The sequence below is a fragment of the Lagopus muta genome, chromosome 1 (assembly GCF_023343835.1).
Source record: "Lagopus muta isolate bLagMut1 chromosome 1, bLagMut1 primary, whole genome shotgun sequence".
Taxonomy (NCBI): Eukaryota; Metazoa; Chordata; class Aves; order Galliformes; family Phasianidae; genus Lagopus; species Lagopus muta.
The window spans coordinates 142,083,528-142,097,207 of record NC_064433.1 but is presented as its reverse complement, the minus strand read 5'-3'; the positions used below and the strand labels follow the sequence as shown (position 1 = coordinate 142,097,207).

General features: G+C 39.7%; 1 protein-coding gene across 3 annotated transcripts in view; it reads right to left on the bottom strand.

The window, feature by feature from the left end:
• Window positions 1–9,612, bottom strand: part of NALCN (sodium leak channel, non-selective) — a 212,504-nt gene extending 202,892 nt beyond the window's left edge. For 2 of the 3 annotated variants that reach the window (XM_048929321.1, XM_048929339.1), the window contains exon 1: window positions 9,139–9,307. The gene's annotated coding sequence lies outside the window, so the exon portion shown is untranslated. Of the gene's footprint in view, window positions 1–9,138; window positions 9,308–9,538 lie in introns of those variants that run through there. The other variant, XM_048929331.1, reaches the window with a different exon arrangement.
• Window positions 9,613–13,680: the final 4,068 nt, after the last annotated feature.

Genomic DNA, 13,680 nt, shown 5'->3' with positions numbered 1-13,680 from the left:
CTGTTTTTGAACTGGGGAGCTCAGAACTGGATACAGTAGTGTAAATGTGGCCTCATCAGGGCAGGGTAGAGGGGGAGAATCATCTCCCTAGACCTGCTGGGCGCACTCTTTTTATTACATCCCAGGGCATAACACTGGTCTCCTAGGCCACAAGGGCACACTGCTGGCTCATGGACCACCTGTTGTCCACCAGGGCCCCTAGGTCCTCTGCAGGGTTCATCTCCAGCAGGTCATCGAATCATAGAATCATAGAATCACCAAGGTTGGAAAAGACCTAAAAGATTATCCAGTCCAACCGTTCACCTATTACCAATAGCTCTCACTAAACCATGTCCCTCAACACAACATCCAGCCTTTCCTTGAACACCCCCAGAGTCGGTGACTCCACCACCTCCCTGTCAGTCCATTCCAGTGTCATCCCCTAACCTGTTCTGATGCGTGGGGTTATTTCTTCCTGGGTGAAAGACTCTATACTTGTTCTTATTAAACCTCATCAGATTCCTCTCTGTCCAGCTCTCCAGTCTGTCCAGGTCTTGTTGAATGGTAACACAGCCTTCAGGTGTGTTGGCCAGTCCTCCCAGCATTGTATCAACAAACTTGCTGAGGGTGCATTGAAGGGTATACCTTCAATCAGGTCACTGATGAGTATGTTGAACAAGACCAGACCCAGAACCACCCCGTGTTGAAAACCGCTAGTTACAGGCCTCCAACAGGACTCTGCACTGCTGATGACAACTCTCTGCTCTGATCTCAGCGAGTCAGTCAGTTCATAACCCACCTCACTCATCTCTCCCACATTTTCTAAGGTTCATAACAAGGATGTTGAGAGGTTTTGGTTTCATGCCAAACAGATTTTGCATTTATTAACAGGATCTTCTTTTTAATAAAAAGCTTTGCCTATATAAAGCAGTGACATGGCTCTCAGTTTATGCCAATTTACTTGAAAGTATGCAGCTCAAACAATTACCAGAAACCTAGCAGCACTGGCAGAAAATTCAGACCAGTATGTGAAGGCGGCTATTACTGTGAACTTAAATCCAAAGTAATCATTGGATGGATTTAACCTGAAGCCATTTAATTTTATGGTGACACTTTCATTTATTATACTAGGCTAAGATAAAGCCCAATAAGCCGAAGGCAAACAGGCGATCTTAAGTAGCAAACAGATGTTATTGTTCTTTACTGAAATCAAAAGAGTCTTTTTGCTATGTACTTCTGCTATTAGCATGCATTTTTCTAATACTTTAATGTTAGTAATGCTAGTAAGCTAACAGTGGGAGAGTTGGCTGTCTCTGGGGCTTATGTTGATACATGGGAGCAGAGCAAAACGTGCTGTTTCCACAAGATTAGGCAGAGTTTGGACATTCCTGCTGGGGTGGCACGGAGTCTGAGCCTTCTGCAGACCTCAGCAATGCAAGCAGCAACCACTACACACCACAAGTGCAGAAAGAAAACCTAGATATTAGAATCAGCTTTCCCCCAGACACCAAGCATCCCTGAATGTGAATAAACACAAAGAGACTATGATGCATTCTCCTAAGAAATCACAGCCTACTCAGAAGGGAGTACGTGTCTTGCACAAAAACTGTCATGCATGAAATCCAGTCCCTTAGGCATTGTTTTTCAGGAAGGTGAAGGGGAAGGAGAAAGCAAGATCTTCAGCCTTGTTATAGACCTTTACCCCAGGCAAAATCTGGCTTGTACGTGAGTGACATTACACTTCCAAAAAGATTGTCAGCATTATCTAATACAAAATACATGAAAGCTATAAGCTGTCCATCAAATATCACAAGGTATGGTGATGACTGCAGCAGAAATGCCAAAGAAACTGTCCTTGATTAGCTGGAAGAAGTAGTAAGTTCAACACTACAGAAGTGCTCGTGTTGTTGGCCTCAACTGGCCTTTTCACCACACAGGTTGCTGCTCCTCATCCACATGGTGCCCATACAACCGCAGCTGACTCTTCTTTTCACTAATGTGGCAAGCATCACCAAATCATGTTCTTCCAGCTCCCTCTGAGTCTATTCCACTCTATTTTTCCCTGTTTCAGGTTTGCTCCGTTCCCAGAAGAGTGCTTTGTGCTTTTTCCAGTTATGTCTCTACATATGTAAAAGTCCTTTTTATAGGTTTGTGGATTACTCTCCTTCATAGCTGTTAGTAAACTAAAACTCCTGATCATGACAACTCTATGATCAGCATAATCAGCCTACATGCATCTTTCTCATATTTGCTGTCTAACACTTAAAAACCTGGACCATTAGTTAAAAGTCTAGATTACTGGTCTCAGTTTACACAGACCATAATAATGTAGATTCTCCAGCTGAAGGATCTGAAATTATACAGTTCTGGGTTGTTGGGTTTTAGTTTGTTTTGTGGTTTTGTTTTTTTGCCCCCCCCCCCCTTTTTTTTTTAATTAAGAAAAAGAAACAATGTAAAGGTATAAAATATAGGACAACTTCTGACATCTTTATTCATGTTGGACAGTGAATCACAGTAACCTCATACAAGTGAAACTTACAAGCTGACAATAAATATATGCAAATATTGTAAAATGAACATGGTAGATTTATAGTCCTCCTCTAACTAGAGAAGGCTGAAATACAAGCATATCCATACAAGCTGTCTGCTAATTTAGGACTTGTGCTTAAGCTTCATGTTTCCATTTCCTTCCCATAAATAATGTCACTACTTTTTTTCTCTTTACCAAATTTTCCTTCTTTCTCCTCTTTGTTTCCAAGCCTAATATAATAACTTATTTTCTCTGTTTAAACCAAGTATAGCTAAACTGCTTGAAGCCTTGGAAATGGTGTATTTTTTGAGGTCATGAAATCTTAAAATGGCTACATTTAGCACAATAATAAGTTTACTGTAATTTCTCTAAGGCTGCAGTTCTCTAGACCTTAGAAGGAGTAAATAACACTCTCTAAAATGTTTTCTGAATGTATGTTTCTTTACAAACTTACATAAAAGTTAATCAGTGAACCAATAAAATATTAATTTTATGCTTACCATTTCTGCATTTCCCAGTATACTCTTAAGAAAACACTTGTCAATAAATAAAGGATCAATAAGATAAGTACAATCAATAAGAGAATCATGAAAGAAGTCTCAGAATTTGAATAATGAGCAATTGAGAGGACACTCCTTAAAGTGTCCATTTGGAGAGGCTCTGTTGGTTTTATGCTTTTCTCAGAATTGCTTATTTAGAAATCTGATGGGTAGGAAGATGAGCCATATCTTTCTAAAGAAATCCCCGTCTACCCTTATACAGAGTGACACTTTCATTTGTTTGTCTCTTTATTGGATACATGAATTTTAGATGTGAATAATGGAATTCAGTTCACATACTTAAATGTTATAACTATAAGGGGATCAGAATTCTTCTTTTTAAGAAGTGGCCTTGAATAATAACTGTCATGCATATAAATCCGACAGAGAAGAAGAAACATTTATGGAATATAAGAACATCTTCTTTTAACTCTTGGCCTGCAATCTATTTTGCACCTTTTCCTGTCAGGGGAACTAACAGAAAGATGAATGGGAGGAAAGGAGCTGTGCAGGAACTCCTTCCAGCATGCACCATGCAGTGAGCACCACACCAAGCTGTGCTAATGGAGAGGCTGCAGTTCTCCCAAACCCTGACTACAAATCCACCCCTGCAGTTCCCACATTGATTCTGACGTACATCATTAGGTCCTTCTTTGATCACAACCTGTTATTAACATGAAAGTCCTAATAAATTCTCTAGGATATATATCTAGCTCTAGACTTTTTAAGAAATATTGGGTGCAAAGAAAAGATGACAGATGAGACAAGAAAATACCATGGAATTCTGGGGCTACATCCACTTCAGACTTTGGAGCATTTTCTTTACAATAGTAATAAAAATCTGTAGCACAGATGCCAACCTTCTCAGGCAGGAATGAAGCCTATTTGCTTTTGAAACTCTCCTCTATTTTTAGAAAGAAAAGCAAATTAAAGGAAGAGAACAAAACAGAATATGATTCACTCACTGTGCCCCTTCTGATCCACTTGGTCAGCCTGTTCTCCCTCTCTCCTCATGAACAACCTTTTACACCACCTGAGAACTAAATTTAATAGTACACTAGATTTATCAGCATTACACTTAATTTGCAGCTTCTGCTGAAATGAAACTATACTAGCACAATAATTGGTAAATTTAAAACTGTGCACACAGGTTAAGAAAAAGCTTGAAGAGGGTTTAATTCTAGTTTGTGATATCCACACTAACCGCAAGACACTTCTGCTGATGGAAATTTGCACTTCCTACAAAAATCAAAAGACAAATTAAAAAAAGTAGCTGATCCTACCCAACATCAAAACCTGAGAACTCTGTGTCTTGTTTAAAAAAAAAAAAAGTTTGCTGTATATAGCATCTTCTGCTAAGCAGCTCCTACTACAAATTTAGGGAAATGTGCTTATAAATGTTATGATAGAAAGAAACCAGTTGAAAAATGACTTCACATAAAATAAATAGAAAAATAAAGCAGATATTCCTATCTAAGATTTATGGAGAGAGTTCAAAAACCAGACAAATCCCTGGAATCAGCAATGTCTGGTTTCCAACATATTTCTGTCTCACAGTTTGTTGACTTTGTCACCTGAGAGCTTGAAGGTCCTCCCATGGCTGGCCTCTTGCAAGAACTCTCTTCAATGCAAATTCTCTCTTGTCTGAAGATGTGAGTTCCAATTCAACTCTTCCCAGAATCAGAACACACAAACAGTTCACTTAAACTTGTAATAGAATAATTATCTTTTAACTTCTTACTATCTATAGAAGATAAAATCTGCCAAATATAAAATGGACAACAGGAAGAGGACATCAAGACCCATACATATGGCATGATGATAAAACACTTTTTCCATATTATATTGAAAACAAATAAAAAATGCACAGCAAGAAGGAAGAAATTATTCTTAGCTGTACTATGCACTATTTGCTTAAAGGCAAAACAGGCGTTTTCCTTCTTTCCATAGTCATCTTCTTTTCCTCCTAGTGAATTGTCCCTGTTCCTCTACTAGCTTTTCCCTCCATCCATGCTTTTGGGTGCAGCTGAATGTACACAATATTTCAAGATTTATTTTCATGTACCAGAACATTTGAAGTGAGAAAATTACATTCATGACAGCACAGGTGCACTTAAGTTTTGAAGGGTAAAGACAGAATTCCAAAGGATACAATCACATGACACGTGACACTATGGATGCTATTAACTATTAACTTTGAAACAACTAGTTTCAAAGAAAAGCTTATGTCCATGATTTTTATCTTTGTGTGGTATTATTATTCCATGCAATGAATTGTACAAAAAAACTGCCTCATTACTTTACATGCAGCAGACTGCTAACAGATGACAAAATTTCAGGATTTACTAAAACCAAACAGGATTAAAAATATATATATATATATAATAAAGGAAGTATCTGAAAAATCACTTTCATTCACAATTTCACATCATTTGGGTACAGGTAAGAAAGAAATGACAGCTTGATCCTACTAATAGAACTTCAGAGAAAAACTATCATGCTGGGGTTCAACCATCAATGAAAGTTTAACATTGGCTTAAGGCTGCCAGTGTTGCACATAGAACACTTAGGCTGAAAAAAAAAAACAACAAAAAACAACAGGCATCCAGGCTATAGTTCTTTCCTCCTAATATTTCCTGTGTCGTTTCTGGCTGAGGAGAATGCTCATACCATATTTAGTTCTTAAATTTAAGTTCTTACTTTCAGATACTGCCAAAATGATTAAGACCATTCAGCGGGAAGAATCTAATATCAAATTGCATATAAATGCAGACCTCACACGAATAAGATGTAAGCCTACCATTGCTGTTACACCATGTTAAGTGACAAGTTCCTTTCACATGAAGCCTTCCAACAGCAAGAAGACACAATTCCAGAGAACCTACACATATCCATCTAGACAATGACTGTCATAATTTTATATAAAAGTGTTGTGTTTTCACATTTTTCAATTAAGGAACCACATTAAATAAAAACAAAAACAAAAGTGAAGATGATATTTCAAATGCTGTGGTTGTAATGATGGCCACTGGTGGTGGTGGCACAGGAATTACGTGTAGATATACCGATGGCAGTGTATTCCCTCTATGATACACAGTGTGATTTAACAACTAGATTGTTTCAAATGTTCACTTCAAGTGCAGACCACCCACCTATCACTTGCTGTCCTAAGATTAGTCTACTGCAGTCTAGTCTATATGAAAACCCTAAAAAGGCCAAAGCTGATGAAGAAACTCAGAGATGAGCTGTAAAGAGTCATACTAGAAAAAAAATATTAGAGCTATGTTCTGGGATTTGCTTTTGTGGTCTGTTCGTCTGTAGATGGAAATCACATTGTAGAACCATATGAAAGCAAGGGGACTGGTAGCAAATTATTCTTCAAGAGGATTCAGGGAGAAAGCCATCCTTTCTAAGACAGCCCACATTTCATAATCTCGTATGAATATAGCAGGAGATACATTTTACAGGATTTTAAAAGAAGGCCTTAGGGCACCCTTCCCAGTATGATGAATGGGTGGAAAGGAGTTTCTCTGTAGGCAGAAGGCTGGCATAATGCCTGCTTAAGTGATTATTTTAATGTTGCTGAGATTTTGTTGTACCACTAATTACATGCTTTGGAGCCTACAACCTTATCTACACATCTTTTTACAATTTAGACTGAAATACATTAAAATACAATAAGTAGTGATTATATTCTTTCAGCATAGTTAAAATTTTTGTTGAAGTATTTATTTTAAAAAAAAACTGAATGATTTTCCCTTTCCAAATTCTTTTCAATCTTTCATTTTAGGAATTCTCAGAAAAACAGCCAACACCCACGTATTTTAAACTTGAAATTGTTAAAATAAGATCAAGACTCTTCCCTCTTCTTATCTTTTCTTTATGACAAACAGATTGACCTGTGATACTTGATCTCATTGCTGCAACAGAATTCTTGCATGTTGCAGTCACAAACTATGGAAATGTATTGCCATTTTCATAAACACAGTGACTGAATGTCATGCCCCAGGAATAAAAGGGCAAAGTTGTGAAAGTTTATTTTTAGGAAAAAAATTAAATGGAAAGAAGAAACCACAACATCACAGGCTAAATCAGGTTGGAAGGATTCACAGTCTCTAGTCTCTAGTCTAATCTCTTGCTCAAGAGTGGTGAAGTGTGATGTCTGACCATATTTGTACAGTCCTGAAAGCCACCAAGGATAGAGACTGCAGTTTCTCTGGGCATCTTGTTCAACTGCTTGAGTACCCTCACAGTGGGGAAAAAGGGATGAAAGATGAATATATCACAGATAGATCAGAGAAAATAAAGGAAGGGAAAATAAATAAACCAGAAGAAACAAGATAATTTGAAACCATAGCCTGGAGATAGTATCTCTCCAGACAAGACTATTACCAGTATGTAACCTGACACAGGGAACTTCATACAGAGGTAAGAAAAAAAAAAAAAAAAAGAGGACCAAAAAGGAATTAAAATGTCATTCAACCATAATGTACATATTAGGCTGATTTTGCTCTTTACTTCCAAAAATATTTCAATCTCAATACCTATGGGAAAACCATGTCGTTCACAAACCATGGAAATACTGTACTGATAATACAGTAAAAATAAGTTGATTTCACAATTGCATTGCCTCTATTTTACTCATAAACATATCAAAAATCTTGTTTTCAACTGCCCGAATTCCTCTGTAACACTGAGAGTAATCACAAATTCCAGAAGCCACTAACAGTTGTATCTCATCATGATATACCTCCAAGAAGGCATTCTCATCCTGGAAAATCATTAACTTCCCACTTCTTCCTGAGTTTGGTTCTGTAGCCCCGCATCTCCTGTAACAAAGCTTGGTACTACTTTCTTGGGAGGAAGATCTAAGGCCTGAAAACCTACGTGATTCAAGACATGGATTGGAATGAATGCCACCCAGCTCCACATGGTGCTTATCATGACATCACTGTCCAAAAGGAAGAAGTTAAATCAGTTTGGATATTAGAAACTGGTATTTCCAGGTGTATCTCATATGTGAATGAACTTTGGCGGACTGAACTTCAGAATAAAATAAAAAGATATAACAAACAAAATGACCATGAGTCTATACTTCAACACTGTTGATTGCTACAGCTTTAAAATTTCATTTTAAAAACAGTGCACCTAGCTGAAGCAATTAGAGAATTCCCTCAGCTGTTCATAAATGTTCCTAGATGTACACTCACGGACTTGCAGCAGGCTGATAGACCAGCTCAAAGAAGATGTTTTTTTTTTGTTTTTAATCTATCCACTGATGTTTCTTAATTTTGTGATTTACATAGAAAAAAAAAAAAAAGTTAATAGGTATTATTTATTTTTTGGTTGCTTAGGGAGTTGGAGGGACATGGTGGCTGTAGAAGGAAATAAATAGAGGGAAAATGAAATGGGAAGTTGAGATGTCACATCAAAAACCAAAGACCCAAAGAGCATTTAGATGGCATTATGTCCCTGTGAATATTTTCTTGGTGAGAGACTCAGAATGCAACAATACAGCCGAAGAAATCACAGCTAACTTAAAGGTTGATGGGTACCTAAAGGCCGTTGGAAATCTCAGCTCTTCCTAGAAACGGTCAGGAGCGCTAAAACGAAAAGATGCGAACACAAAACCCCAAGTATGCCTTTCTCCACCGGAGCAATGTATACCCCAGACACCGACCACTGACTGCAGGGAGACGCGCTTCATCTCAGCCTCTCTCCATCCGCCCCGCACCCGGCGGCTGACGAAGACTAGCAGAGCGGGCCCCACTCCCGGGCTCGGCGCTAGCCATGCACTCAGCCAGCACAATGCCGGCATCCCTGCTCCGGCAAGCCGGGCGAGCAGCCGCCCTCCCACTCCGCCCCGGCGCTGGCCCCCTCCCACCGCGGGGCTCGGCAGGACGCGGCCCCGGCGATCCGCTGAGCCCCGGCCGGGCCTCTCGTCGCGCGTTCCACCGGCGGCCTAGGGAGCGAGGCGGCGGTCAGCGGCGCTGGATGCGCCGGGGGCCGGGGATGGAGCGGGGAGGAGCCGGGGGTCACCGTACCGAGCCAGCGCCGCACTGCGAGCCGCGCCCGATGCCTCCAACCTACCGCCAGCATCCGCCTTCATGGCGCGCTCGGGAGGGGCCAGCCCCGGCACCCGCGGGTGTGTGAGATGCTAGCGGTGTTTCGGCGGCGGAGCGGGGGGAGCGGAACGGAGCGGAGCCGGGCGGCCGCCCTCGGTCTCTCGGCAACGGCGGCGGGTGGGGCGGCCTGCGGGCACCGGGGAGAGGCCGAGGAGGGGACGGGGCCAACGCCGCGCAACATACGCACAGACAGGCGAAAAAAAAAAAAAAAAGCGCAAAAATCCACCCCAGGTTCTGAATGCTCCGGGTTTAGGAGGCGCGGAGCTCAGTGGTTGGGGAACCGCAGGGTGAGTTGAGGCCGCCCGTGCCTTCACGCAGAGCCATCACGCAGCGAGGAAGCAGAACGCAGCCCTGGGAGCGCATACCGGGGTGACACATCTGGGGCAGCTGTCACTGCCGGTGCCGATCGTCGGCCCCCAGCATCAGTCTGAGCCTGTACGGTGCTCTTCGGAGTGTGTGTGTCGGCTCATTGAGGCCCAAAATAGCTACAAGTGAATGAATGGAGAGCCCGACATCACCTGATGTAAAGGAATACCTCAAATAAGTACTTGGAAACCTCCTCTGTCACTGAAGTCACTGCATTCCAATCTGCATTTTTGTCTTCTTCAGAAAAAAAATAAAAAAGGAAAAAAATAAAAAAGTGAAATTCAATAAATTATACTTTGTCTTTAAATGATTCCAGTTGACAGCCTTCTGAGCCTCTAAAATTAACAAAATCAAAGAGATAATCCTGCAAATGCAGTTGCCGTGATAGCGCTAAAGATGTGGAATAGGATTTGAAAAATGAAACACTCAGCAAAATACCACAGAAAACAGAAGGGAAACGTATGGCATAAATTGCATTAAGTTTTGTTAGATTGTACCTATGTGACTGTTACAACAAAAAGCTAATAAGCCCGTCAGGGAGCTGGCCTGAGGTTTATGGATGCAGTTCTGTCAGTGCTTGTGTCCTGTGTTAACAGCATTAGCAATTCCAGTGAATCTGAGCACCTAATTATAGTGTTTGCAGAATTCGTGTCTCTAATAGTAAATGACCAGCTGATACAGAAAAAAAATGAAGATGAAAAAAGTAAGCAAATCAGCTTAGAAATAAATGTGTTTACAAGTAATACTCTTCATATTTGATCATTTTCCTCTTCGATTATATTTTAGTAGCTGGAATAAGTTTCTAGGCAGCGTTTTATTGTTGAGGATAGCATCTCTTGAACGAGAAGTGATAGTTGCAAAGAGAAAAAATTTAAAGCTACATCTAAGCCAGCATATGCAATGCAGATGTGATTTCGTACAAGCTTTTCAGTGGATGTATGGATATACTGGCCAGTGAAAAATGATATGTGATAGAACAATTCAGTTTTGTAGGGATCTTGGGAGGCCATCTGGTGTGGCCGATCTGCTGAACCATCTTGGCTGTCCTGCAAATGAGTCTGAGCTCTGGGGTATTCACATCTTCCTTAACTTATTTCATATTTCTGCTTTTACCTCCTATCATATTTGGTAACTGTTTTGCCCTCCTTACCTCTGTGCAGCTTCTGTGAACTGCAAGCTAATAATACAGATGAGTACTTCAGCACAGGGTCGGATTCTCTTCCATTGCCTGTCTATGAGCAAGACTTGCATCAGGTGGTGATACTGCTGGTGAAATGATTTAACCCAATGATGCTTTGATGTGCTTTCTGTGAGCAAGGGAAAAACAGTAGTGTATTTCATTTATAGAATCATAGAATCATAGAATTGTTTGAGTTGGAAGGGTCCCTTAAAGCTCAATTAATCGAACCCACCTTCATTGAATAGGGACATGTACAGGTAGATTAAGTTGCTCAGAGCTCCCTCCAGCCTGACCTTAAATGTCTCCATGAATCTAGCATCTATCGCCACTCTGAGAAACCTGTTCCAATTTTTCAATAACCTTATTGTAAAAAACTCTTTCCTTATACCCGGTCTAAATCTCTTTTCATTTAGTTTGGAACCATTTCTCCTATCACAAGAGTTGTGAAGAGCTGTGGAGGTAATTGAGGTCTATTATTTGTCATTTCTTGATTTGGCATTTAATCACAAATTTACACTGATAATTGCCACAGGCAGAGCAATTATGAATACTTCAGAACTTAAGTTGCACTTATACGAGTATTAAGTGGAAAACTTAGATATTTATACAATGGCTGATATAATTTTGCAACTACTATCAGTTGTTTTATCTTTAAGGCCATAGTTTGGCTTCATTCTGATTTGGAAAATTCCCATTGAGCAAGCCAGATAAGGACAGACAGATAAGAACTGAATTTGGGTGTTAAGTGGAACTTTACTAAAATGTAAAATAAGCTGTACCAAAGCAGACAAATAATGAATTTCTCATCTTGCCATTTTCAGTGTAAAAGATGAACAGTTAAGAAGGGAAAGCTCTAATCCTAGGCACCAATTCTTCTGTTTCCTAGAACTCAATTGCTGCTATCTCCTTTGCTAATATATATATAAATACGTGCTTCCATAGCAGTATATGCATTTTATGTAGTTGGGAATAGGAAGAGGCACATCATTATTGATAATGAAATCATGCACTTTTATTTTGAATGTATTTGATCTTTATTTGTACTTTTCTTGTTTTCACCATCCATATATGTCTATTAAGAAGTGAAAGAGAATGGAAAAAAAATCTAAAACATCCCATAGAGATGAAATTAATGGAAATGCTATTGTTGGAATTTGATTAACCACTTAGAAAAGAACTCACGGCTTGATCTGATTTCAGCTATTCTGTAATGAGTAAAAGAATTCATGAAATATTCATTTTGGAATGATGGTTGAGCTTTTAAAAAAGGTCATGAAGCATCATTTAGAAATTCAGAATTAAACTTCAGACCTAAAGGAAGATTTAATCATGTAGGCATGGGATAGGAGTCAAAAAGTTGCTGTCTGGCCCTGAGGCATCCAAAGCCCTTAGTCATCTTAATGGCTGTGAACACAAAATTCTCCAGGAATCTGAAGTTCTGCTCAGCACATGCGGAGCAGCATCACAGTGACAGGATTCTGCCTGTTTAAAACTGGTCCAATGGCCCAGCATTCTTCCAGCTGCCTGCGTGGTATGGCTCAGGATGAGAAGTGCCTTCACTTGGAAGCATATGACCATAACAAAAATCATCACAGAGTAACTTCAGGCTGATGAGTGCAAGAGAAGTTGGGCTTGAATTCACGAGATTTTGATGGGGATGGATTGTGAAACTGCTGTTCTATGATTAGTGTCAACACTGACAAACTGGAATGAAGGACATGGAGTAAGCTTTTTAAATTTCCAGGCATTAAGCAGGGCCCTAAATAGACAAATAAATGTGTATGTATGTGTGTTACCTTTAAAAAAATGGTATAGGGGCATTAAAATTAAAAAACAGCAGTAGAAGCAATAGTGGTCACCCCCCCTCTTTATTTCTGTTTTCTTCATTTTTGATTCAGTAACAAGCAGCAGGACCAATGCAAGATAGAATATTGAAACTACATGAGAGGGGATGCGGTGGCATGGAAAATCTGGTGTGCATATGTTCAACTTGGATGTGAAACCTGAATTAATGCTTTCATGCCTCTAAAAAGTCAGCAGTGTTCATTTTTGAAATGTACAGGAACAAATCCTCACTTATAGGGATGAGAATGATTTTTGGTTTCAAATCAGTCTTGTAACTAGTTAAAAGCATACGAAAATCATAGACATTCATTGTTTTTATTGTATTTGCCACTATTTTAGATTTGTCGAGATTCCCAGGCTGCAAGTAGCATTGTCCCTTTGAAAAATAAACCGTATTTTGGCAGAGTGAGGTTTTATGTTGAAAAATGTCATGCACATTTATGTCCTTTCTTGGCCTCTTCAACAATACTGTCAGCATGGATAGTACCAGAACATGACTCTCTTTCCGAACTAAGTGCTAAATGGTTAAGAACATGATAGTATGTTTTTAAAAACATACTGTTACTGCTGGTATTCTGAGCCACCTTGGAACCTCATGCTTAAAAATCTCATGCTGCCTTAAGGCCTCTGTAAAAGAAGGGTAGTATTGATGTTTGGGGGATTTAACTAGAACATATTAAACAAACAAAAAACCTACCTACTATTTAAAGTTTCGACTGAGACCTGAAATTGTATGCTAAGCTTTACAGTAAGGTATAAAACAATAACCTTTTGATTAATGTTGGCCTGTGAACTGTTTGGATAGCTTATATTCACAACTATCCAGGCCAGCTACATTCAGGCCAGCTCAGCTTTAATCTTGTTCTAACCTTGATCCTGTAACTCCAAAAGCTATTTCTATTCTCTGTGTGATACATCAGCTGTCCCAGATTCTATGTCATGTTAGCAAAAAGAATACAAGGTTTTCTGCTCTGTACAGCTCTGCTGCCATCAGTTAGCACAGAGATGAATCTCAACAGTTGTGTGCATTTCCAAACTGTTTAATTTAGATTTGAGTTACCTCTGTCAAATGTTTTGGTTTGCAGGTGCTAAAACAGCTTGCCACAAGTTAGATCT